This window comes from Suncus etruscus, chromosome 1 (genome assembly GCF_024139225.1).
Source record: "Suncus etruscus isolate mSunEtr1 chromosome 1, mSunEtr1.pri.cur, whole genome shotgun sequence".
NCBI classification, from domain to species: domain Eukaryota; kingdom Metazoa; phylum Chordata; class Mammalia; order Eulipotyphla; family Soricidae; genus Suncus; species Suncus etruscus.
The window spans coordinates 93,128,644-93,155,271 of NC_064848.1; positions in this window are offsets into that span (position 1 = coordinate 93,128,644).

Below are 26,628 nucleotides of genomic sequence, written 5' to 3' on the forward strand. Positions count from 1 at the left end.
TGATTAATGATGTGGAGCACTTTTTCATGTGTCTTTTGGCCATCTGTATTTCTTCTTTGTCAAAGTGTCTGTTCATTTCTTCTCCCCATTTTTTGATGGGATTAGATGTTTTTTTCTTGTAAAGTTCTGTCAGTGCCTTGTATATTTTGGAGATTAGCCCCTTATCTGATGGGTATTGGGTGAATAGTTTCTCCCACTCAGTGGGTGGCTCTTGTATCTTGGGCACTATTTCCTTTGAGGTGCAGAAGCTTCTCAGCTTAATATATTCCCATCTGTTAATTTCTGCTTTCACTTGCTTGGAGAGTGCAGTTTCTTCCTTGAAGATGCCTTTAGCCTCAATGTCCTGGAGTGTTTTACCTACGTATTGTTCTATATATCTTATGGTTTTGGGGCTGATATCGAGGTCTTTAATCCATTTGGATTTTACCTTCGTACATGATGTTAGCTGGGGGTCTAAGTTCAATTTTTTGCAAGTGGCTACCCAGTTTTGCCAACACCACTTGTTGAAGAGGCTTTCTTTGTTCCATTTAGGATTTTTTGCTCCTTTATCAAAAATTAGATGATTGTATGTCTGGGGAACATTCTCTGAGTATTCAAGCTTATTCCACTGATCTGAGGGCCTGTCTTTACTCCAATACCATGCTGTTTTGATAACTATTGCTTTGTAGTAAAGTTTAAAGTTTAAAAAGAAAATTACAGAAAATTACAGACCAATATCGCTGATGAATGCAGATGCAAAGATCTTCAACAAAATCCTGGCAAATAGGATTCAATGCCTCATTAAGAAGATCATCCACTACGATCAAGTAGGTTTCATTCCAGGAATGCAAGGCTGGTTTAACATCCGTAAATCTATCAACATAATACACAACATCAATAGCAAGAAAAATAAAAATCACATGATCATATCAATCGACGCAGAGAAAGCATTTGACAAGGTCCAACACCCATTCTTGATCAAAATTCTCAGCAAGATGGGAATGGAAGGAACCTTTCTCAATATAGTTAAGGCCATCTACCACAAGCCAGAGGCAAATATTGTCCTCAATGGAGAAAAACTGAAAGCCTTTCCTCTAAATTCTGGCACAAGACAAGGCTGTCCTCTCTCACCACTCCTATTCAACATAGCACTGGAAGTACTCGCTATAGCGATTAGGCAAGAAAAGGATATCAAGGGAATCCAGATAGGAAAGGAAGAAGTCAAGCTCTCACTGTTTGCAGATGACATGATACTCTACTTAGAAAACCCCAAAGACCGCTGGAGATAAGGTGTCTGCCTTGTAAGCGCTACCAAGGAACGGACCGCGGTTCGATCCCCCGGCGTCCCATATGGTCCCCCCAAGCCAGGGGCGATTCCTGAGCACATAGCCAGGAGTAACCCCTGAGCGTCAAACGGGTGTGGCCCAAAAACCAAAAAAAAAAGAAAACCCCAAAGACTCTATCAAAAAGCTTCTAGAAACAATAGACTCATATAGCAAGGTGGCAGGCTACAAAATTAACACACAAAAATCAATGGCCTTTCTATACACCAATACTAATAAGGAAGAAATGGACATTAAGAAAACAACTCCATTCACTATAGTGTCACACAAACTCAAATATCTTGGAATCAACTTGACTAAAAATGTGAAGGACCTATACAAGGAAAACTATAAAACTCTGCTCCAAGAAATAAGAGAGGACACGGAAATGGAAGCATATACCCTGCTCATGGATTGGCAGGATTAACATCATTAAAATGGCAATACTCCCCAAAGCACTGTACAGATTTAATGCGATCCCCCTAAAGATACCCATGACATTCTTCAAAGAAGTGGACCAGGCACTTTTGAAATTTATTTGGAACAATAAACACCCTCGAATAGCTAAAGCAATCATTGGGAAAAAGAATATGGGAGGAATTACTTTCCCCAACTTTAAACTTTACTACATTATTTTAATATTTTTAATCTTATTGGATCAAGTTATTTCAATTATACCTTAAAAGTTCTGCCATGTATGTTCTTTCCTTCACAACTTTACATGTTTCTCTATTACCCTTTCTGCCAATAATTTGAAAATAATTGTACTAATATCTTTTCTCTGTGTTAATTACTTAGCTAGCTTTCTATTTATTATATCAAGCTATAAAACTCCTTCATAATGTTATTAGTCCAAAACTCTAAAGGTTCTTCATAAACCACATTTTTCATATAACATAGATCAAATGCAATTATATAATCTTAGATCTTTACCATTAATACTCTCCACATAAATTATATGTAATAACCAATATTTAAATCTTGGAAGCCTCAGAATCTGTCTTTTTTTTCTATAGAAATCTAGTTGCTATCTTTACCCATGAAATACCACAGTAAGGTTTCCAATAAAATTTCATTGTTAAAATTATTGAAGAGTGGTTATTTTTTATTTTATTTCTTTTAATAATTTTTATTTTGATCAAAGTGGATTGCAAATCTTTCACAGTAATATTTTAGGTACATAGTGACATTGAATCAGGGGCATTCCCACCACCAATGTTGTCCTCCCTCCACCCCTATTCCCAACATGCATCCCATATCCCCTTCCTTTGCCCCCCCAGGCTACTAGTATAAGTAGTCCCCTCTGTGTCTAGCTTGTTGTAGAGTGGGTATCAATTCTGTTGTCATTGGCTTTGGATTTGGTGCTTAAGTTTGATCATTTTTTTATTATTTTTTTTTCATTTTTTTATTTTTACTCAATGTTCAAATGACTGTTGGGTCTTGGTACCCTCCATTATTTCCCCCTCAATTTATGAGGCAGAGAAAGATGATTCAAGTTATGTGATTCCGTTTGAAAAAAAAAAAAAGGGCAAAAGCAAAAAAGCAAAAAATGGGAGAAGTATTTCTAGAGACTATAAATATTAATATAAGAGAATAAAGGGGAAAAGGAAGAAAACAACAACACAAAAAAAATAAAACCCGATAAGCACCACAGTGATAAAGACAACAACCAAACAATAACCACAATCCCAAAATAAAAACAAAGCAAAGCAAAAAAAAAAAAAAAAAACCACCCAAAAAAAAACAAAAAAAAAATTAAAACCAACAATAACAAAAAAAATTGTGCTTCATTTTGTTTTTGCATAGTCACAGTAAATATTGGAGAGATTAGAAAGGGAATTCCCTTGGCCTAAAATATACAGGGTTACTCTGCCCTTAAAGCATACTGTCATGGGAATAACTCCAGGCTCCATACATGCTCTTTTGCTCTCCCTTACGTCCTTTTGTGGTGTCTGGAAACTTTCCGCTCAGTCCTGGATGATAAAACCAGGCCTCTGTAAATAGAGAACTTGGTTTTTGCATAGGTCATAGGATGGAGCCTGAGATGGAGTCTTTCTTTATGGTTCTAGTTCTGTTCCATCACTGTTGTTTTAGTCTTTTATAGTTGGTGGTCTTGGTTTTTGCACCGATCCTGGGGCAAAGCCTAGGATAGAGTCTTTCATTGTGTTTCCAGAAGTTCTGCTCATTTGCAGTTGTATCAGTCATACTCTGGAATTAGAGCTCTTGGTTGTTGTACATATCATTGGCCAAAGCCTAGACTAGGGTCTTTCTTATTGGTCCCAGGATAAGTTCTGCCCAGTCATGGTTGTCACAGTCAGTCTTCTGTAATTAACGATCTTGGCTTTTGCACAGATCAAAGGATGACATGTTTTCTTACTTCATCTTAACATTAGGTGGTGAGATAAGACAACCTGCTCTTAGATAAAGTTGTTGCCATTTCCTCATTGTCAGGATGTCATATCAAAACTGGCACTTGTTGGTATCAGAGCAGTATTAAGAATATCCCAGAAGGAGTTTGGTTCCTGAAGCTGTGGCAGAAAACTGTGTCATTTTTATGTCTGAGATCTAGGGTTCAGGGTTGGACAATCACTGTCTAATCACATGGAGTCTATGTTGGGGCCACATGACATATGTTCAAGGTGGGAGGTGCCCTTGTATTGTAAAATGTATGAGTTCTTATCCCTAGTAGATAAGAGCTTGGTTCTATATGTAAAGTTTTCCCCTTTTTAGTATGCGTTTGCAAAAAAAAATGGTGCTATATTATATTGCTTGTGCATTTGGGAGTGAGTGTCAGGCTTCATCATCTCTGTGCCTTGATTTTTGACCTAAGCTTTTATCCCAGGCAAGCCTTTCTTTTGTAAGTTTTAAACAGGTGAAGTTAAGGAAGAAAAGAAAACAAAAACAGGAAAAATATATAAACATATATACACACATATATAAAGGACAAAGTAAATTTAAAAAAGTAATTCAGTAACCAAGTGATGCAGGAGACTACCTTACATTTAAGGATAAACAAGTTAAGAGATAGTATTATAGAGGTATCAAACATATAAAGGAAATATAGGTTTCCCCATTGTCTTTTGAGATATTCTTGTGGTGGGTGGTATCATCACACACCCTGGTTTTGTTGAGTTTCAGAAATGATTTGTGGCAGAAAGTGCTTGGGTAGAGTTCTTGCACTGGGGATCCTTCTGGAGCTGAATCTGGTATCGAGCAATAGTCCACATTTGTGAAGGTGTTGAGAAAGAGGGCCACAGAGCATGATGAGTCAGCAGGAGTGTTGGTTGTAGTTTTTTTCTTGGAAGGAGATGTGGGCTGAGAGGGTGTACTTTTGCTAGGCAGCTGGGTGATGGCTTATTCGGGCAGGAGATCAGTCTTGATAGCTAATGGGTTAAGAACTGAGCGTAAAAAGCTTAATATGGTGAGATATTGGATTGGAATTGGGGATAGTAGGATTTTTGAAGGGGGGAGGAGGGATAGAATTTAGAAGGGGCTATATACTCTATAGGCATGGAAATTATTTATCACCCACATTATGAACATTTTGAGTAGTTTTTGATTCATTTCAAATTTTAAAACAAACTGAAAACTAGCGTATGCTATTGTATTTGTCTTCTACATTAAAGTTTTTGAAGATGAATTTTGTTTGTTTCTTCTTAATTCCCTTTTATATTTATGGCACATACATTTATATGTGACACATTTTATACATATTCAGTGGCCTGAAAAAAATTGAATTAAATTGAGTCTAGCATGAAACTCCTCACACTTTTAAAATTTTCGGTATATATATATATATATATATATATATATATATATATATATATATATATATATATACCTATCAATAACCCTTAATTCCATTCATCTGCTTTCAAGGTCTTTACCCCTTAATTTACAATTTATTCTGATTTTCTCTTATAATAGAATAAATGAAAAATGGAGGTATGAGAGAAATATACCATGCACGTGTTATGAAAGTACTCACTGATGTGAAATTTTGAGCATGATATCTGGGGTAAAAAACACCTGCGAATTGCAAAATCTTTGAGGACTTCTTCCTAAAGTAGAAGTGGTTTTATTCTCTATAGGAAAAGCTTTTATCACATGGTCAAATTTTCATTTTAAAGAAAATATATTTTCTAAGTTTATAAAGGCACTTTTTCTTGTACTGATTTTCTATCCATGTGCCAGCAATTTTAAGTTCAACTCTGAGTGACAGCTAATGTTGCATCAGTCTGTACTAGTGAATGATAACTTCCAAAGAAATAGCCAGGAAACCCTTCAAGGTATCAAAAAGCTTTTGGTGAATAATCTCTTTTTGATTTAGAACTTTGTAAGAAAGGGGCTTTTAAAAGACGCTGAGTTTTATTCTCCCCTTCTTTCTCTGTTCCCTATTCAGCCTAGGGTATTTATAGCACAAAATGGTCACATTCTTTGTGCTCAAAGCAGGGGATTTTCATTCCTTTATAAAATTAATCATCCATATGATAAAAATGATTTTCTGGAAGTCAGATTTTGCATTCTGATCTTTAATTTGGTTAAACATGGATGCTAGTTTTTATATTTATTTTCTAGATGACAGTCTTAAGAACTTATGAATACTTTTCTTTTATGAATTCGACATATCCAAGATATCTAGGATATCTGCCAATTACAGAATTTCAAGTGGAGGGTAGTGTTTAAATTTAACATTATTTCTCTTATTATGTCAGCCTGAATTGTTTAACTGGCCACATGATCATTTTCTCCTTAAATTTAAGAAAATCTATTTTTTAAAATAGTTTTTATTGTGATCCAAGTGAATAACAAGTCTTTCGCAGTAATATTTTAGGTACACAGTGACAATGAATTAGGGCCATTTTTACCAACAATGTTGTCTTCCCTTCATCCCAGTTCCCAGCATGCATCCATTCTGTACCTCCCCTCTTTGCCCCATGGACTGCTAGTGTAACAGGTTCCCTTTGTGTATAGCTTGTAGATTAGATATCGATTCTGGGTTTTTGGCTTAAGACTGATCATTTTTTATTTCCACTCAATGTTCATATGACTGGTTGCTCCTGGTACCATCCATTTCTCCCCTCAATTAGCAAGGGAGAACAAAATAATTCAAGTTCTGTGGTTCTGTTGGAAAAAGAAAAGAAAGAAAAAATAGCTGGGAGTAATCAGTCTAGCGGGGGTCCTCAAACTTTTTAAACAGGGGGCCAGTTCACTGTCCCTCAGACCATTGGAGGATCTGACTATAGTAAAAACAAAACTTTTGAACGAATTCTTATGTACACTGCATATATCTTATTTTGCAATAAAGAAACAAAACAGATACAAATACAATATGTGGCCCGTGGGCCATAGTTTGAGGACCACTGGAGAGACTATAAATATCAATTCAAAGGAAGGAAGAATAAAGACAAAAACAAAAAAAACAAACAAGAAAAACAAACAATGACAAAAATACAACAGAAACAACAACAATAACAAAAAATCACCAAAAGAACTACCACAAGTAAAGAAAGGATTAAAAAAAATAAATGAAGGGCTAGAGTGACAAGGCTTTGTGGTTTTGTTTTTTTTGGTTTTTTTTTTTGTTTTTTTTTTTTTTTTTTGCATAGGCACAATAAGTATTGGGAGAGTTAGAAAGGGAATTCCCTTGGCCTAGTAGATGGATACAGAATTTCTTCACTCTTGAAGCACACTGTCTTGGGAGCAACAGCAGGCTCCATACATGTTCATTATCGAACCCCAAGTATTTTTATGGAGGCAAAAAACTTTCTGCTCAGTGTGGATGACAAAATCAGACTTTTTTTAGCTATATCATTTGTTGTAATTGGTCTTCTGTAAATAGTGATCTTGTTTTATTCGCAGATCCTAGGTCAAAGCCTAGGATTGACTTTCCTTATGACTCTAGAAGTTCTGCTCAGTTACAGTTGTCAAAGTCATAACTCTGAGACTAGAGGTCTTAGATTTTGTATAAATCCTAGGCCGAAGCCTAGGCTAGGATCTTTCTTATAGGCCCCAGGAGAAGTTCTGCCCAGTGGCGGTTGACAAAATCTGTCTTCTGTAACTAGTGATCTTGATTAGTCTTCTGAAGTTATTGATCTTGGCTTTTGCACAGATCAAAGAATGATGTGTCTTCTGTTTTATTTTATTGTTAGGTGGTGAGGTAGGACAATCTGCTACAAGTTTTTGCCATTTCCTCATTGTTAGGATGTCTTATCAAAACTGTCGATTGTTGGTGTCATAGCAGTATTAAGAATGCCCCAGAGGGTGTTTGGTTCCTGGAGCTGTTGCTGAGAACTGGGTGGGTTCTCTGTCTGAAATCTAGGGTTCAGGGTTGGACTGTCGCTGTCTAATCACATGGAGTCCCCTGGCTGTGGGCTTTTTATAGATAGCTGTGACTATCTTGAGGAAGGTTTCTTCCAACCTTATTTTGCTGAGTGTTTTTTCATCATGAATGGGTGCTGAATTTTGTCAATAATCTTCTATGCATCTAATGATATGATCATGTGTTTTATTTTGTCTTTCTTAGTGTTGATGTGGTGTATCATATTGATTTGCATATGTTGAACCATCTTTGCATCCCTGAGATGAAACCCACTTGGTCATAGTGTATAATCTTTTTTTTTTTTTTTTTTTGTTATTGGACCACACCAAGTGACATTCAGGGGGTACTCCTGGCTACATGCTCAGAAATTGCTCCTGACTTCGGGGAACCATATGGGACGCCAGGAGATCCCAATCTGCAGTCAGTCCTAGGCTAGCACTGGCAAAGCAGACGCCTTACCCCATGTGGCACCACTTCGACCCCAAATAATCTTTTTATATATTGTTGATTCAGTTTGTTAAGATTTTGTTGAGGATTTTTGCATCCATGTTCAATAGTGAGATTGGTCAATAGTTTTTTTTTTCTTGGTGGTGCCTTTGCCAGCTTTGGGAATAAGTGTGATATTAGCCTCAGAAAAGGAGTTAGAGAGGATTCCTGTTTTTACAATGCTTTGGAAGAGCCTGAGGATCAAAAGTAGTAATTCATCTCTGAATATTTGATAGAATTCACCTAACCTTCTGTTCCTGGAATTTTGTTCTTCTGGAGTTTCTTAATTACTGTTTCAATTTCCTTAGATGTGATTGGCCTGTTTAGGCTTTAAACATCATCCTTATTAAGTCTCAGAAGTTGATATTTTTCCATAAACCTGTCAATTTCTTCTGGGTTCTCTAACTTACCTGAATACAGATGTTCATAGTAAAATCTCATGATGTCTTGGATTACTTGAGCTTCTGTTGTAATCTCTCCCCTTTCATTTGTGAACCAATTTATTTGTGTGTTTTCCCTTTTATTCTTTGTGAGTCTTGCCAGTGGTTTATCTTGTTTATTCTTTTGAAGAACCAACACATGGTCATATTGATTTTTTTCTATTGTGTTCTTTGTTATTATGCTGTTTATTTCTGCTCTGATTTTTATTATTTCTTGTCTTCTACCTGTGTTTGGGTTTCTTTGCTGCTGCTTTTCCAGTTCCTTATGGTGTTCCCTTAAGCTGTTGATTTTGTCATTTTCCTTTTTCCTAACATTGGCCTTAATTGCTATTAGTTTCCCCCTAATTACTGCTTTCGCTGTGTTCCACAGATTTTGACAACTTGTTTCTTTATTGTTATTCATCTCAAGGAATCTTTTTATTTTTTCCTTGATTTCCTCTTTGACCCAGCTCTTGTTGAGCAGCATGCTGTTTAATCTCCAGGTGTTGGATTTTCTCCAAATCTTCTTTTTACAGTTAATCTTGATCTCTGTTGCATTATGATCTGATAATCCTATATAATCCTTATATTTGTGACGTTGTGCAAATTAGATTTATATTTAAGGCATAGACCAGGTGTGGTAAAAATGTGGCTCTTGAGCCGCATGCAGCTCCCGGCCAAAATGAATGCGGCTCTTTGCCTCTTCTCATTCTTTTGTATACTGTGGCTCTTTGCCAAGTTTGGTTTTTGTTCTGCTGCTTCTGAAGAGGGACCTCTAAGGAGATCTCCAAGAGCATAGTCCCGCCCCCAGGCTGCGTCATCCTGTCTCCCATCCCTTGAAAACAACTGCATGGTCCAGTGAGAGGGGAGACTCGTGTGTCACATGTTGGACCACATCTTGCCGTTAGTTCTTAGTGTGGAGGAAGCAGCACACCCTTACCATCACTGCAGGATTTTGACCCTCACTCAAAATGGCAAAATGCAAGATGTGTTTAATACATTATTGTTAAAATTATATGCTTTTGTGTGAGTGTTTGTCTGTTTGGGCAGGTCACTGCATGGTGTGGCTCTCTGACTCTCACAGTTTAAAATTTTGGCTCTTTGTGTCAAACTTGTTGGCCGCCCCTAGCATAGACTATTCTAGAGAAGGCTCCATGTGCACTTGAGAAGAATGTGTATTCTTGCTTTCTGAGAGTGGAAGACTTTGTATAAGACCATTATTCCTAGTTCTTCTAGCTTCTCGTTTAGTGCTCTTGTGTCTTTGCTAGATTTCTGCCTAGTGGACATTTCTAGTGGTGTTAATGGTGTGTTGAAGTCTCCTACTACTGTCACATTTCCTTTCATATGATTCTCTAAGTTTGTGATCAAACACCTTACATATTTTGCTGACTGTGCATTTGGTGCATAAATATTGATTAGAATTAGTACTTCTTGGTCTAATGTTCCCCTAATTGGTAGGTAGTGATCCTTTTTGTTTCTGAGAATTTTCTTGAGTTTGAATGCAATTTGGTTTGCTATGATAATGGCTGTCCCAGCTTTATTTTGTCTTCTATTGGCTTGAATAATTGATTTCCATCCTTTCATTCTAAGTCTGTCTCTATCCTATACTTTTAGGTGTGTTTCTTGCAAGTATCAAAAATCCAATTTTTTGCTTTTTTGTTTTGTTTTGTTTTGTTATATTGTTTTTGGGTCACACCCGGCAGCGCTCAGGGGTTACTCCTGGCTCTATGCTCAGAAATCGCTCCTGGCAGGTTCCGGGAATTATATGGGATGCCAGGATTAAAACCACTGACCTTCTGTATCTAAGGCAAACACCTTACCTCCATGCTATCTCTCGGCCGGCCCCCCCCAAAAATCCTGTTTTTGTTTTTTGATCCAACCCTCTACTTTGTCTCTTTTATTGGGGGGGTTTAGTTCCTAGACATTTAAGATTAAATTGATTTAATAATTAGATTGACAGAGAGGTTTGGTGTATTATATTGTTTAGTGTTGTTGTTACAATTGGGTGTTTGGGTTATCTCTGATTAGTTCATTTATGGTCAGTTTGGTTAGTGCAAATAGTGTGATTTCTTTTTTGTCTGAGAATATTTTTAGTCCTCCCTCCCATATGAATGAAATTTTGCTGTGTATTGGACTCCAGTATGGATGTTTCTTTTATTCAATAATTCAAATATGTTGATCCACTGTCTTCTTGCTTGAATTGTTTCAAATGTGAGATATGGTTAGATTCTTATGTTCCTTCCTTTGTACTTGAGTTGTTTTTTTTCTACTTGCTTCAAGGAATTCATCTTTATGTTTTTTGCCAATTGGATTACTATATGTATTTGTGTTGGTCTATTAGGGTCTATTTTATTTGGAACTCGTTTTGCCTCTTGGATTTGCACAAGTTCTTCTTTCCAGAGGAAAATTTAAATTTTCCAGAGAAATTTTACTGCTATTATTTCCCTCACTACTTGTTCTTCCCTTCTATTTTTCTCCCTTTCTCATCTTTCTACAATTTGTATATTAGTTTTTGTCTTTGTTCATTACGTGCCTTACTTTTTCTTCCAATATTTTGTCTGTCATTTCTTTATTGACTTCTTTGTTGTTTCTGGCTTATATTTTGTCTTTAAGTTCATTCATATGATGATCTATGTGTGCAATTATGTATTTTTCACTTGTTAGCATATTTTTTTAGTTCTTTTGTATGGACTCTCTCATCTTCTGATAGAACTCTTCTTTGAGTTGGGTGAATGGTTCATCTATGGAGTTCTTAATTTCTTTAGTTAGTGATTCTTTTTTGTTTTATTTTGTTTGTTTTGTTTTTATGGGCCACACTCGGTGACACTCAGTAGTTACTCCTGAATATGTGTTCAAAAATTGCTCCCGGCTTGGGGGACAATATGGGATGCTGGGGGATCTAACCACAGTATGTCCTAGGTCAGCAGCGTGCAAGGCAAACGCCCCACCACTGCACCACCATTTAGGCCCCTGGTTAGTGATTCTTTGAATTCCTTTGCTAAGATATTAAATGTTCATTTTAGTTTTTCATCTATTGAGCTCATGCGTTTTGGAGGGCTTGGAAATCTTTTAAAATTTCTCTACGTATCTCCAGCTCTTGATGTTTTCCTTAGTTTCCCCATTGTTCTTTGCATAGGGTGGATTGGGGTTTTGGAATTTCTAAGTGTTTTTTTTTTTTTTAAAGTGGTCAGTGTAGCTGGAGACCTCCTCTACCCTGAGGCTTCTGAGTAGGATTATGGCAGTGTGGGGGTGGCCCTGGTCTCGGGTCTCTCTCCCTGCTAGATCACCCTTTGCAAGACCTGCCCAGAGCTGTCTTCTATATTGCAGCTTCTGAGCAAGCTGGGTTATGGTAGTAGGGGCTAGGCCACATCTCAGGTCTCCTTCCCTACTAGATCACCTGTTGCTTGACCAGCCCAGAGGTATCCTCTATCCTGCAGCTTCTGAGCAAGCTGGGTTATGGTGACAGGAATTGGGTTTGATCTCAGGTCTCCCTCCCTGCTAGCTCACCTGTGACATGACCAGCCCAGAGGCATCCTGTATCTTGCAGCTTCTGAGTGAGCTGTGTTATAGTGGCAGGGTTTGGGCCTGATCTCAGATCTCCCTCCCCCTCTGCAAATTTTCTTTAAAATAATTACATAACCCTACTTTGATATGGTACCCTGGAGTTGAATATAGATTTTTTCCTAATAACTCAATGTTAATTTATTAAGATTTTATAATTTATTATTATTTTAACAATACTGATTACATTTTATAATTTTATAAGTTTTATAATTTATATAAAGATTTATAAACTAGGGTCTGGTAAGGTGGCGCTAGAGGTAAGGTGTCTGCCTTGCAAGTGCTAGCCAAGGAAGGACCGTGATTCAATCCACCAGCATCCCATATGGTCCCCCCAAGCCAGGGGTAATTTCTGAGCACTTAGCCAGGACTAACCCCTGAGCATCAAACGGGTGTGGCCCCCAAAATAAATAAATAAAAATGTTAAAAAATGTATTAAAAAAGATTTATAAACTATCTCATAAATCCATATTGCAGGGCCAGATAGATATTATAGTGGGAAGGGCACTTGTCATGTATGCAGCAAAGTCAGGTTCAGTTTCTGATATCCTTTTTGGTTCCCTAATTCCACAAAGAGTGGTTGTTCCACAAAGACCTTAGCACAAGTGAGGGTAATCCCCCAAAACTCCATACTTAATTTCTGATATGTAGTTGAAAACATTTAAATTGGATATGTACCTAGAGTTATTTGGGCAGTATTTGAATTTGCACTAAAGTTATTCTAACTACAAATCTATGCTTATGCACCCCGTTTGATTTACTCCCAACATATATTTTTATGTATTTAAACTATGCAATATAAACTTTCTCTTTTCATTGTTTTAGTTCTTCCCACAGAACATTCAATATTATTTGTTTATTGGTAAATGAAATCAATCTTCTCTAATAGCAAAACCAAATGCTAACTATTGGCTTTGTACTTAATGAAAATACCGGAAGCAAAAATAAACATTACAACAATGCAGGTTGTTCAAGTGTAAGGTGTTAGACTCCTTTCTTTATTGCTTGTATTACCTAAGATTTCATTACAATTTAAAACAAAGCTTTTTGGATTGCTTTTATACTCAAGACTTTCTTTAGCTTAGATTTGCTTTTAAGGAGACTAGATTTTTCACACCGATAAAGTACTCTGTTATTTGATGAAAATTTAATTCTGCAAGTTATTATTTTCAAAAATACCTGAATTATTATTACATATTTTTACATATTTTTGTGCAGTAGCTAATCTTTGTATCTATCAATAAAATTTAATTACTTGAAAGATGGTTTTTCACTTTAATGTTTTCATTATACTGTCTTTAGGAAGACATTGTTTAACATTGGAGTCATAATTTTGAAGCTACCATTTAAAACAAGAATTCATTTATACGTGAACACTCAGTGGCTACTAATTATATGGCTTTAATAGTACTACAATATATAGCAACTGTTAACAGGTTTAGAGAGTCATCAACAGAAATAGAGTAGCAGGATGGGACTCTAATAGCCTCTATAATCAATGGAAAGGTCAACCAAATAGAAAATCAACAAGGAAACAGCCTTAAATGAGGAGTTGAGCCAGAAAGTTTAGTGGAAATTGTAGGGCTCTCAAGTCCACAAAAGAGCAAATAGGCGTGCTTACCTTCACAAGTGCATACATGAGACATCCTTCAATGACAGATAACACTTTGGAACAAAAACTTGTAAACAATTTTGTGAGGATTGACATGGATATAGTATCTTAAACCACAATGTTATAAAATTCTAAATAAACCACAAATAGAAACATGGAGGAATTCAAAAATATGGAGATTGAACTGTGAATAGTAATGAAGAAAACAATCAAGAATAAACCTTAAAATTATTTAAAAAATTAAAAAAACAAATATGAGGACATGAGCTATCAGTACATGGGTAAAAACCTAAATAATATCGAAGAGGCAGTACATAGTAGTTGAGATATATCAGAAAACAAGAAAAATATCTAATAAACAATGTAACTTCACACCTTAAGGAACTAGAGAAGAAGAACACAGAAAATTCTAAATCAGTAGAAAAATAATAATTAAATTGGAGTAAAAATAAACAAAATAGAAATTGAGAAAATCAACCTGGCTACCCAGGTTAAAAAATATGAACCTATCAGTATTTTCAGAAGAAAAGAAGCCTAATATTTTTAGGCTCTACCAGTAATAAACTACTTATTGATAAAATTCATAGCGTAGAAAGCTTCAAAATCAGTAAAAATATGATACTATATGATATAATATCACTACAATATGATATAATTATATATAATTATATCAATATATAAATCACTATTATATAGTTATAATAATAGAAAAAATGATTTCCATTCATAACAAATGAAAAAATTAAATAAATATAAGCTTAGCATATTATGTGAATTATACATCAAAACATAAAATCAAACATCAAAACATAAAAAATATATGGTAAAGACCTATAAAAACACAAGGAGTTATATTTTCATAGTTATTAAAATTACATTGTCAAATGGCTATCCTCTTCAAACCAACATACATATTTACTACAATCCTTATTAAAATTGCACTAGAATATTTTAAAGAATAGGACATATAGTATGGAGATTTGTATAGAACAATACCTACCTGAAATTGTCAAAGCAATCTTGAAGCAAAATTAATGGAGACAGAAAACTTTCTAATTTCAAATTCTACAGCAGGGGCCAGGTAGGTGGCGCTAGAGGTAAGGTGTCTGCCTTACAAGCGCTAGCCAAGGAACGGACCGCGGTTCGATCCCCCCGCGTCCCATATGGTCCCCCCAAGCCAGGGGCGATTTCTGAGCACATAGCCAGGAGTAACCCCTGAGCGTCAAACGGGTGTGGCCCAAAAACCAAAAAAAAAAAAAATTCTACAGCAAATTTTTATCAATTGAAATTGGTATTATAATGAAAATAGATACATATGCAAACAAAATAAAGTTAAGAGAACTAAAATAACTCTTCACACACATGGACAGTTAATTGGTAACAAAGAAGTCAAAAGCATAAAGTTAATAAATTCTCTTCATTAATTATTTGTTTTTTTAAGATACTTTAATAATTAACTTTAATAATTGGGAAAACTAGCTGGTTGTATGCATCCATCTATATCACTATAAGTAAACTCAAAATGGACTAAAAACATGTGTTAGACCTAAAATCATAAAATATGTTAATAAAAATATAGGCAAAGCATGGGGCTGGAGAGATAGTATTGCATGTGACTTACCCTAGTCTCCTCCCTGGCATGCCATATATCCCATCAAAAGTGATTCCTGGGGCCAAAACGATAACACAGGACGTTTGCCTTACAAGCAACCACCAATCTTGGTTCTATCCCTGGTGTCCCATATGGTCCCCGAGCCAGGAGCAATTTCTGAGCGGATAGCTAGGAGTGACCCCTGAGCGTCACAGGGTGTGGCCCAAAAAGAAAAATAAAAGTGATTTCTAAGCTTAGATTCAGGAGTAAATACTGGCACTGCTGAGTATGGTCCCCAAACCGAAACCAAACTTAAACAAGGGAGCAACAAAAAAATACTCTACTATTGGCTTCAATAATGTCTTTGTGGATTAAATTCCAATAAGATATTTGAGTGCAAAAAATAAGAACTGACTATAATTCCACTACAGAGTGAAGAATCTACTACTGAAACAAAAAATCAAACAAATACAAAAATCCTATTGAATGAAAAGAAACATCAATACCCAATATAACTATAAAAGACTAATACAAATTTCATAAAGGACTTTAAATTTTCAACTATAAAATCAAGTAAGTCCATCCAAAAATGGAGTGAAGAGCAAAACTGACACTTGATCAAGCAATGTATACAGATGAACAATAAGCTCATGAAAAAAATGACAATTATTTAGCAGGCAAATACAAATAAGTGACAATCAGATATTATAGCACAACTGTAAGACTAGCTTATATCAAAAATATCATAAATCAACACTACTGAAGAATGTATAAAAAAGGAAAATTTGCATACTATTAGTAGTAATGTTAATATGTCCTTTGAGAAAACAGTATGTGATTTTCTCAAAATACCCAAAATAGCACTATCATATTATCTAGAAATTATAGTACTAGGTAGCTAAAGTGCTATGTCTCGAGGCTATGTACCTATCGCTCTTTATTGCAGCACTATTTACAATTGTAAAAATATTAAAACAATATCGAAATCAATTAGATATGAGTGGATAAAGATGTGATTTATATATCTAATAGTATCACCAAGATCTCACTAAAATATAGGATAGCAGAGATCTTGAGTTTTCCTAGTACATAGATCGAACAAGTAGGGTTCATGTTTAGAGAAATAAAGCAGAAGTACATATAAAAATACAGGAGAAGCACATTCCTACACGGGATATAAAGGAACAAAGATATAAAATGTCTTTACAAAATATAAATATATCTTTATAAAAATATAAAAAACAAAGCTCTCTGAATATAGAACCTGAGAAGAGAAAGGTGCAGAGATTCAAATAGGAAATATTTCTATGGACGTGTGGTGAAGCTACAGTATTTTTGAGGTAGATGTCCTTTTATACATTGTGCAGAGGTATGGAGTTGTACCCCTAAAATATAGTAGTACTGTAAACAATGTTGCCTCAATAAAAGATAATAATGATAAGTAAAAACTAAAGTAGTATAGAAGAAAAGATAAATTTGCACAATATATTTAAGATAGTTAACAATAATTAAGACAGTAAAATAATTAAAAATTCTACAATTATAGCAATAGATATAAACTTACACGACTATTATATATTTATGAAGAATCAAGTAAACTACCTCAAATATGTCACTTTTGCATGTAGTTATTTTGAATTGATGGTAATCAAAACCCTAAAACTTTAAGAAAATTGACTTCACATCTAAACATACTAGAAACTGTACTAGTAATAGTTTTTATCACAAATAGCCTTTATATCTAAAAATCTATGTCTATAACAGAGTGACGATCTTTTTACCCAGCATCTGTATTTCTTATAATTCTGTAAATTATTTTCCTCTCCATTGAAGCCCCAGGTCTTTATTACGTTCTTTTAGCACCAGATGGCCTATAAGGTTTATTTGCACAAATTGTCCTTGAATATTATTTCCTTAGGACTCCCTTACATACAAATTAAAATTGTTCCTTTAAATTTTAATCTCTTGATTTAATAATTTGTTCCAAGAACCCAGAAGAGAAAAATAAACCATTTTCTATTCCTATAATATGGAAATAAATAGCCATGTAAGAGTTACAAATATTAGCTTCTTTCATAGAAAGAAATTTTCTTTGAAGAGATTTCTGGATATCTTTTTAGAATAGATAACACACCTTTGTTCTACATTAATTTATCCATAATATATAGTTAACTTATTCCAAATTTTATAATTAAATGGTACAATTTTGACAAGTGGATGAAATCTATAAGGTACAACATCTATTTTATATGTTTTAAATACAAAAATCTAAAATATACTTTAAAAATAAACTCAGCTTCACTATTGTTTTTTCTATCATGATATTCAAAGAAGGAAGACAGCTGGATAGAGAAGAAAGAAGGGGACTGCTCTGAAAAAGATTTTCAGGAACAAAGAAATGAAAGTTAGTTATTGTGGTTAAATGCTTATTTTGTTATGTTACTGATGTAAACTAGATTTATTTTTTTAAATGTATTTAGAGAAATGTGATGGGCGAGAAAGAATGAGATACAGCTAAAGAGTGAACACAAACTTCTTTTCAGGGGGAGAAGCTGCGGATACATACCTTGGGGTGAGAGGCAGGGTAATCTCTAGTTTGAAAAATGTGAATGTACCTACAGGTAATCACAAATTGGAATTATTTTGCTCCATTTTAGTTCATTTTATTTTTATGGGATACTGTGGCTTAAAAACTTTGAATTATAAGGATTTATATATACCAAAAGCCAACACTAGCTGCTCCACCACTGTCTAATGCTCTCCATCTTTGTCCCAGAATCTTCTCCTATTTTCTTTCATCATCAACCTTAGTAATCTCAGTTTTATAAACCAGTTCTTGGGCTCTTTTTGTTTGATCATTTGCTCATAAAAAAATTTAAGGAAGTGATGAACAGACACTTCTTTTTTTTTTTTTTTTTGGTTTTTGGGCCACACCCGGTGACGCTCAGGGGTTACTCCTGGCTATGCGCTCAGAAGTCGCTCCTGGCTTGGGGGACCATATGGGACGCCGGGGGATCGAACCTCGGTCTGTCTCCTAGGCTAGCGCAGGTAAGGCAGGCACCTTACCTCGAGCGCCACCGCCCGGCCCCGAACAGACACTTCTTAAAAGAAGACTTGCTGGTTGCAAAAGTTATCCCTTATAAGGAAGATATAAATCAAAATAACACTGAAATATCGTTTCACATCACTAAGACTGACATATATCCAGTGTTGGCATGAATATGAGGAAAAAGAAAAAAACGTAATACACCATTAGTTGGATTGTTAACTGTTGGTCCTACCTCCTAGGAAAACAATAGAGATTTTGCAAAAAACTAAGAATTGAACTAAATTTGACCTAGAAATCCTACTTCTTGATATCTTCCCAGAGACAATAAAATACTATTTGAAAAACACATTTGTGCTTCTATATTCAGTAGAGCACTATTCAAGATAACCTAGATCTGGAAACAACCCTTATACCAAACAGATGACTAGATAATGACAGTATTATATATATTATTATGAACTATTATATATACACAAAATGGAATACTACTTGGTTATAAGAAAAAAATGAGTCATGCTAATTCTTACTATATGAATGAATTGGAGAATGTCATGTTGAGTGAAATCAGTCAGAAGGACAGATCTAGAAAGATTTATCTCTTATGCTGGGTATAAAAAACATAGTAGGGGCCAGGAGAGATAGCACAACATTAGGGTATTTGCCTTTTATGCGGTCGACTCATGAATGACCTGAGTTCAATACCCGGCATCCCAGATAGTCTTCCCCATCTTGCCAGGAGCAATTTCTGAGCTCACAGCCAGGAGTAGCCCCTGAGTGCCACCGGGTATGGTAAAAAAATTGATTAATTAAATTTATTTAAAAAAAGAAACATAGTAAAGAAATAACAAAAGCCCCAAAGCAATATAAGCTGAAAACTGGTCTTTGGTATGAAGCTTACCATAGTGGGATGTATGGGGAATGTATGGGTCCATTGTGATGGAGGGTGAGCTGCTGAAAAGTTTTATTTATGAAAATATAACAATACTGTGAATTATGGTGCCTGAAATAAGGTTTAATAAGCATTAAAGAACAAAAAATTAAGTAATTGTATATATTTTTACACACAGATATATTTTTCAGTACCTGACTATAACTCGTTCCATCTCTAATGTATGAACTAATTTTATTTAGAAGTATAAATATACCAGTGTCCTAAAAATAGCATTCATTAGTTAATATTCAGATGATTTAATTATACACACTAAAAATCCTGGTGTAAGGTCAGGGAGATAATACAATTTTTAGTTTTATGGCCCCAAACAAAACTAATCCTGGTTCAAGCACCAGGTCACCAATCCCTGTTTGGAATTATTTCAAAAGGAAGAATCAACATTAAACTCTGAGCTACACCAGGTATAGCATTAAACAAACAAAAATAACAGAAATTTAGGTGGTTTCCTAGGTGGGTTTCTCATGAAGTGATAAAATCAACATGTGTTCTAGAGAAATTTCTTTGTAATCAACCATAGTATACTTCAAGTACAAGAATGCAAGTATCTCTTTAGAGATGAAGAAACTGAAGCCTGAATAACATTGTTTCTGGGACTGGCAAGCAAGCAAAAGAAAGAGGGTTGAATTCCTACTGGGGTAGGGGGAAGCTTTAAGAGAAGCAAAAGCTGTGATTATAACATGAAAGACCACCAACTATTCACAGCTTTCATCTTTAACAATGTCCTAGCATTCATCTTTGACAATGTGCTAGCAACAAAGTCTTATCTGCGTAAAATCCAAGTGGAGACAGTATGAGAAAAACTTATAAAACCAATTTTGCAAAAGCAAGCAGTATACACCCCAATTTGGAATTTCCTGGACCTCTAATTGAGATGTGTAATTTCATTTATCTTCCAATGGAGTTCCCTCAATTCTTTTCCCTCCAGAGAGCTGCATTCTCTTTTTAACTCATTAATCAATCTTGTTCCTCATAATGCTTCATTAGAACTATTTAACCTCACTATTCATCTCCTAGAATTTTTTTTTCAATAATAGTAGATAAAAAACCTGGTCAGGACAGGAGTCAAGCATGACTTTTTTTCTGAGTAGTGGAAAACTACACATACAAAAATCTTATCTCTGACTTCTCTGTAGTAGAAAAATCCCTTTAGCTAAGGATCAGGGTGTCTAAGGGAAGGGTTAGATAGTAAACTGATGGGCTCTTATGCAAATTCTAGGAATGCCACAACCACTCACTCAGGGGACTGGAACACTGTTTACAGCTTCCTATCTGTCACCCTTCCCCAAGAGGAAGACATCAAAATTATATCTTAAACCTCTTCATTCCTCACATTCCCCTGTGAGATTGTAAACCCCTTTATGTTTAATTCACTTTGATTAAGAATCTGTTAACTGCCCTTTTTTCTATGAACTATTATATAGCCTCTCACCACCATGCTGTCTCTCTAATGACTGTCTTGTTTTCTTGATATTCTCTCAGTGACCTGAAACTATAAAGTATATATAGAACAACACATAGGTAAAACACTCCATAACATTGAGTCTAAAGGCATCTTTAAGGAGGAAACAGCACTTTCCAAACAAGTGGAAGTAGATAAAAACAGATAGGACTATATTAAGCTGAGAAGCTTCTGCACTTCAAAGGAAATAGTGTCCAGGATACAAGAGCCACCGAGTGAGTAGGAGAAGCTATTCACCCAATACCCATCAGATAAGGGGCTAATATCCAAAATATACAAGACACTGATGGAAATTTACAAGAAAAGAAAATTTTCATCCCATCCAAAATGGGGAGAAGAAATGAACAGATACTTTTTCAAAGAAGAAATACAAATGGCCAAGACACATGCAAAAACGCTTCACATCACTAATTATCAGGGATATGCAAATCAAAACAACCACGAGGTACCATCTCATCCCATAGAGATTGGCCCACATCACAAAGAATGAAAACAAGCAGTTCTGGTGGGGATTTGGAGAGAAAGGAACTCTTATTTACTGCTGGTGGGAATACCATGTAGTCCAACCTTTATGGAAAACAATATGGAGACTACTCAGAAAACTGGAAATTGAGCTCCCATAAGATCCAGCTATACATTCCTAGGGTTATACCCTAGAACACAAAAATACAATACAAAAATCCCTTCCTGACACCTATATTCATTGCAGGGCTTTTTACAATAGCCAGATTCTGGAAACAACCAAAATGTCCTTTAACAGATGAATGGCTAAAGAAACTGGTACATATATACAATGGAGTATTATGTAGCTGTCAGGAGAGATGAAGTCCTGACATTTTCCTATACATGGATGTATATGAAATCTATCATGCTGAATGAAATGTGTCAAAGGGAGAGATAAACGCAAATAGTCTCACTCATTTTTGGGTTTTAAAAAAAATGAAATACATTTTTGAGATAATTCTCAGAGACAAAAGAGAGGAGGGCTGAAAGGTCCAGCTCAATACATGTCTCTCACCACAAATAGTGATGAGTGCAGTTAGAGAAATAACTACATTGAGAACTATCTTAAAAATGTGAATCAATGAGGAAAGTAGAAAGCCTGTCTAGAATACAGGAAGGAGTGGGGTGGGGAATAGGAAGATATGGGACATTGATATGGGAATGTTGCATTGGTAAATGGGGACTATTCTTTACATGACTGAAACCCAACTACAATCATATTTGTAATCAAGGTGTTTTATTAAAGATATTAATTAAATTGAGTTATTGTAGATAGGGAAATTATTGGTGGTAGGAATGTTGTACTGGTGAAAAGAGGTGTTCTGTTTATGACTAAAATCCAACTACAATCATGCTTATAATCATGGTGCTTAAATAAAGATTATATATAAGCTTAAACCTAACACTAAATAAGAGTTACTGTAAATAGAATCAGTTAATAGGTGTCTTCAAGGAAATTCAGTGTTGTACCATAGTCATAAACATTATTTGATGCTCTGTATTTTAATAGGGACATCATTATAATATTCTATTGTAAGGAACAAAAAATTAGCCACCTCAAAATTTGTTTCTGCAAAAGTTGATTTCATGGGCATAGTACTAAATCTTTGTTAATGAAATATACAGGGACTAAGTAAAGATAAGCCTCAAGAATATCTTAATGGGATGAGCACCTGCTTTACTTTCATGGTGCTCAGATCAGATTTCTGGCACTATAGAGTAGCCCCCTGAGTACTGCTGAGTACATCACCAAATCACGTAAATAAATAGTAGGAAAAAAAAAAGAAGTTTCCTTTGTAAAGAAACCTTCCCAAAAGAACAAAATTGATCTAATTTTTTTATATCTCATTTGTTTTCTTTATCTATTTTTTATTTTTCTATTTTATCTGAAGAAAGTAAAATTTAAAATATGCCATTTGTTTTACTGTTCTTGGTTTCTTAACTTTCCCTTTCTTTCTACAGACAATTTTTGTATTAGCTACTGATTTTTAAACTATATTTAAAATTGTGTGGATAATTACTCAACCTTTTTTATAAACATAAACTCTTACTTTCTTCTGTTACTAATTGGCCTGATATTAGTGTTCTAATATTTGTCTGTTCTGTAAAAAGAAAAAATTGAAAAGAATAACTTGTGTTTACTAGAGAATGACAACAAGAACAGGGATTCTACTTACATTCCTCTTTGGATAAATTAATAGAAATATAAAATAATGGGGAAAAATAGGTGTTTGTATTTTAAAATTTCCCCCACACTTCTCAAAATATAAATATAAATATATGATTTTTATGATTATCATCAATATGGGCTTCAAAACAATTTGAAGTTCAGAGTTTTAGACTTTCTTCTATGAATTTTGCTCCTTTTCTTCCAGAAAAAATAAACAGATTAATTATAAGAAGAAAAATACACTCAGCAAGAATTCCTAAGGTTCATCCTTTACTTCCCATTTCTAGGCTTATCAAGTCATTTGGACATATTTGAGGACTGTGTTCCCAGTTAAAATTGCTAGGCATATCATATTAGCACACTCTTAGTAAATACTAGTTATGTAGCTCATGTAAGTAATAGGATGATGATTTAAGAAAAAAAGTGCCAAAGGCCCTGGTGTTTTCATGACTAAATGGATAAAAAGTTAAAATGAAGCTAAATGAAGGTATTGAAAGTTGAAAAACAAACGGTTATTACTGTTGTATATTTTGCTTTCTCTTATGATTTTCTTTTCAATTAATAAGTGTAATCTGTTTATAATGTCTTTGCTTTAGAAATGAGAGGAAGATAATGAAAATACTTTACTATCTATTTTCAAATTATAAGTTGTTGTTTCCAAAGAAAGTCAAAACTCATGTATATTATTGCATTAATGTTCTCAGGGGATTGCAGTCACCATAGAGATTGTAATTACATAGCTTCATTAACTTTATACATTTTACCTGTAATAGGGGACTCACATTAAAAATTTGCATATGTAGGAAATGAATGTCATTTGCAAGCAGCTAATGTCATTAAACATTTAGGTAGTCAGTATCAGGCAAAAAGGTTTCCAATAGAATGTACTTTCCAGTATATTCTTTCTAGCCACTATGAAGAAAAAAATCAATTTCAAAACCTTATAAGAAAATACTAGAAACGAGGCAAAATAATACATATATAACTAGAGTTTAATATAATTGACAAATTATATCAATGATTATATACTTCTAGAAGTTGCATGTACCTTGTATAATGTGATCTTTTATATAATATAAGCATGTGTACATAAGTGCATATGCATGCACATGCAACTTGATAGATGGAATGATTCGTGTTTTAAAAGATGCATTGCTCTATGATGGTATTTTTTTCTATTTGTATTAACAAATTTAATGTAAAATTAATTTTTTTACTTGCTATCAATGTCTTTTTTTTTCTTTTATAAAAACAAAACAAACAAAATAAAGAAATAGGCCAAGTGAATTCCTTTTTGAATGACCCCAATATTTACTGTGCCAGGGCAGGAGGGAAAAAACAAAAATACAAAAAGCACAAAACCTTGGTTATTTATATATATATATTTATATATATATATATAATTTTTTACCTTCATTTATTATTGTTATTATTATTTTTATTTACCTATCTATTTTGGTCGATTTCTCTGTTTAGGTGTGAGTATTGAAATTGTTGTCCCCAATTATACTTATTTTTTTCTCTTCCTTTCTTTTCTTTCGTATGTGCTATGCCATGTTTCTTATTTCAAGACCATGGCGTGTTTTTTGTTTGTTTGTTTGTTTGTTTTTTGTTTGTTTTTGTTTGTTTTGTTTTTTGTTTGTTTCTTGTGGTGCTTATCCATATAGCTGGAGTCCTCCCTGGATATTTGACACTTCTTTTGGTACTGGTGGAGTGTTTCACCTTCTTTTTCTCATTCATCTCCCAAATCGATGATGAGAGCCTCTAGAAGGATTCCGCCCATTTTCGGGGTATTAGACTCTTACCCCAGTTTATTTATTTTCTCTTTTTCAGGCAAAACCACACAACTTGAACTAGCTAGTCCTGCCTCCAGTTAAAGGGGAAAATAAGGGAGGCATCAAGACCAAACAGGTGCAAGACTACTAAGTAGTAGGTTAGATACAGAGGGGACCATATATTCTAGCCGCCCTGGGGGTGAGGGAAGAGGAAATGGGAGGTAGGACAAAAACGGAGGTGTAGGGAGGACAATTTGGTGATGGGAATCCCCCCTGATTTTATGTAAATATGTACCTAAAATATTATTGTCAACAATATGTAAGCCACTATGATCAAAATAAAAATTATATTAAAAAAACAAAAAAAAAAGAAAAAAAAAAGAAAAACACAACCAAAAACTCTTCACCAGTGCAACATTCCCAGCACCAATGTCCCAAGTGTCCCTCCTCCCCAACCCACACTGGCCTATGCTCTAGATAGGCTTTCATTTTGTCACATTTTGTTATGATGGTTCTCAGTGTAATTATTTCTCTAACTGCACCCATCACTCTCTGTGGTGAGCGTTATGTTGTGAGCTGGACATTCCAGTTCTCCTCTCTTTTGTCTCTGAGAATCATTGCACAACTGTCTTTTATTTTTCTCAAAACCCATAGATGAGTGAGACCATTCTGTGTCTATCTCTCTCCCTCTGACTTATTTCACTCAGCATAATAAATTCTATATGTATCCATGTATAGGAAAATATTATGGCTTCAACTCTTCTGAAGGCTGCACAATATTCCATTATATATATGTACCACTGTTTCTTTAGCCATTCATCTATTGCCGGGCATCTAGGCTACTTCCAGAGTCTGGCTATTATGAACAGCTCTGCAATGAATATAGGTATGCAGAAGGGATTTTTGTATTGTATTTTTGTGTTCTTAGGGTATATCCCTAGGAGTGTATAGCTGGATTGTATGGGAGCTCAACTTCCAGCTTTTGGAGGAATCTCCATATCGCTTTCCATAAAGGTTGAACTAGACGGCATTCCCACAAGCAGTGAATAAGAGTTCCATCTCTCCACATCCCCGCCATCACTGCTTGTTCTCATTCTGTGTGATGTGTGCCAATTTCTACAGTGTGAGATGGTACCTCACAGTTGTTTTTATTTGCATCTCCCTGATAATTAGATGTAGAGCATTTTTATGTCACTTTTAGCCATTTGATTTTCTTTTTTGTCAAAGTGTCTGCTCATATCCTCTCCCTATATTTTATGGGGTTAGATGATTTTATTCTTGTAAAGTTTCATCAGTGCCTTGTATATTTTGGATACTAGCCCTTATCTGATGGGTATTTGGTGAATAGTTTCTCCCACACACTGGGTGGCTCTTGCATTCTGGGCTCTATATCCTTTGAGGTGCAGAAGCTTCTTAGCTTAATATAGTCCAATCTATTTATTTCTGCTTCCACTTGTTTGGAGAGTGCTGTTTCCTCCTTAAAGATGCCTTTAGTCTCAATGTCATGGAGTGTTTTACCTACGAATTGTTCTATATACTTTATGGTTTCAGAGCTGATATCTAGGTCTTTAATCCATTTGGATTTTACCTTTGTACATGGTGTTAGCTTAAAGGTCTAAGTTCGCTTTCTTGCAAGTAGCTAGCCAGCTGTGCCAACACCACTTATTGAAGAGGCTTTCCTTGCTCCATTCAGGATTTACTGCTCCTTTATCAAAAATTAGATGATGGGGCCTCCAGGCCTTCCCTGGGTGCCACCAGCCCAGGCGGCCAGACAACGTGGTGTCAGGTGGTCCCTCCTGGATGGGGTCAGAAGCTTTTCCCACCCTTCCCCCAGCACTTTCTTGATCTGGAGGCTAGCTCTCACCGGCATGGGGTTTGGGGAGACCCCATGTGGAAGGCCTTCTCCCTATTATGGGTGTGCTGGGAGC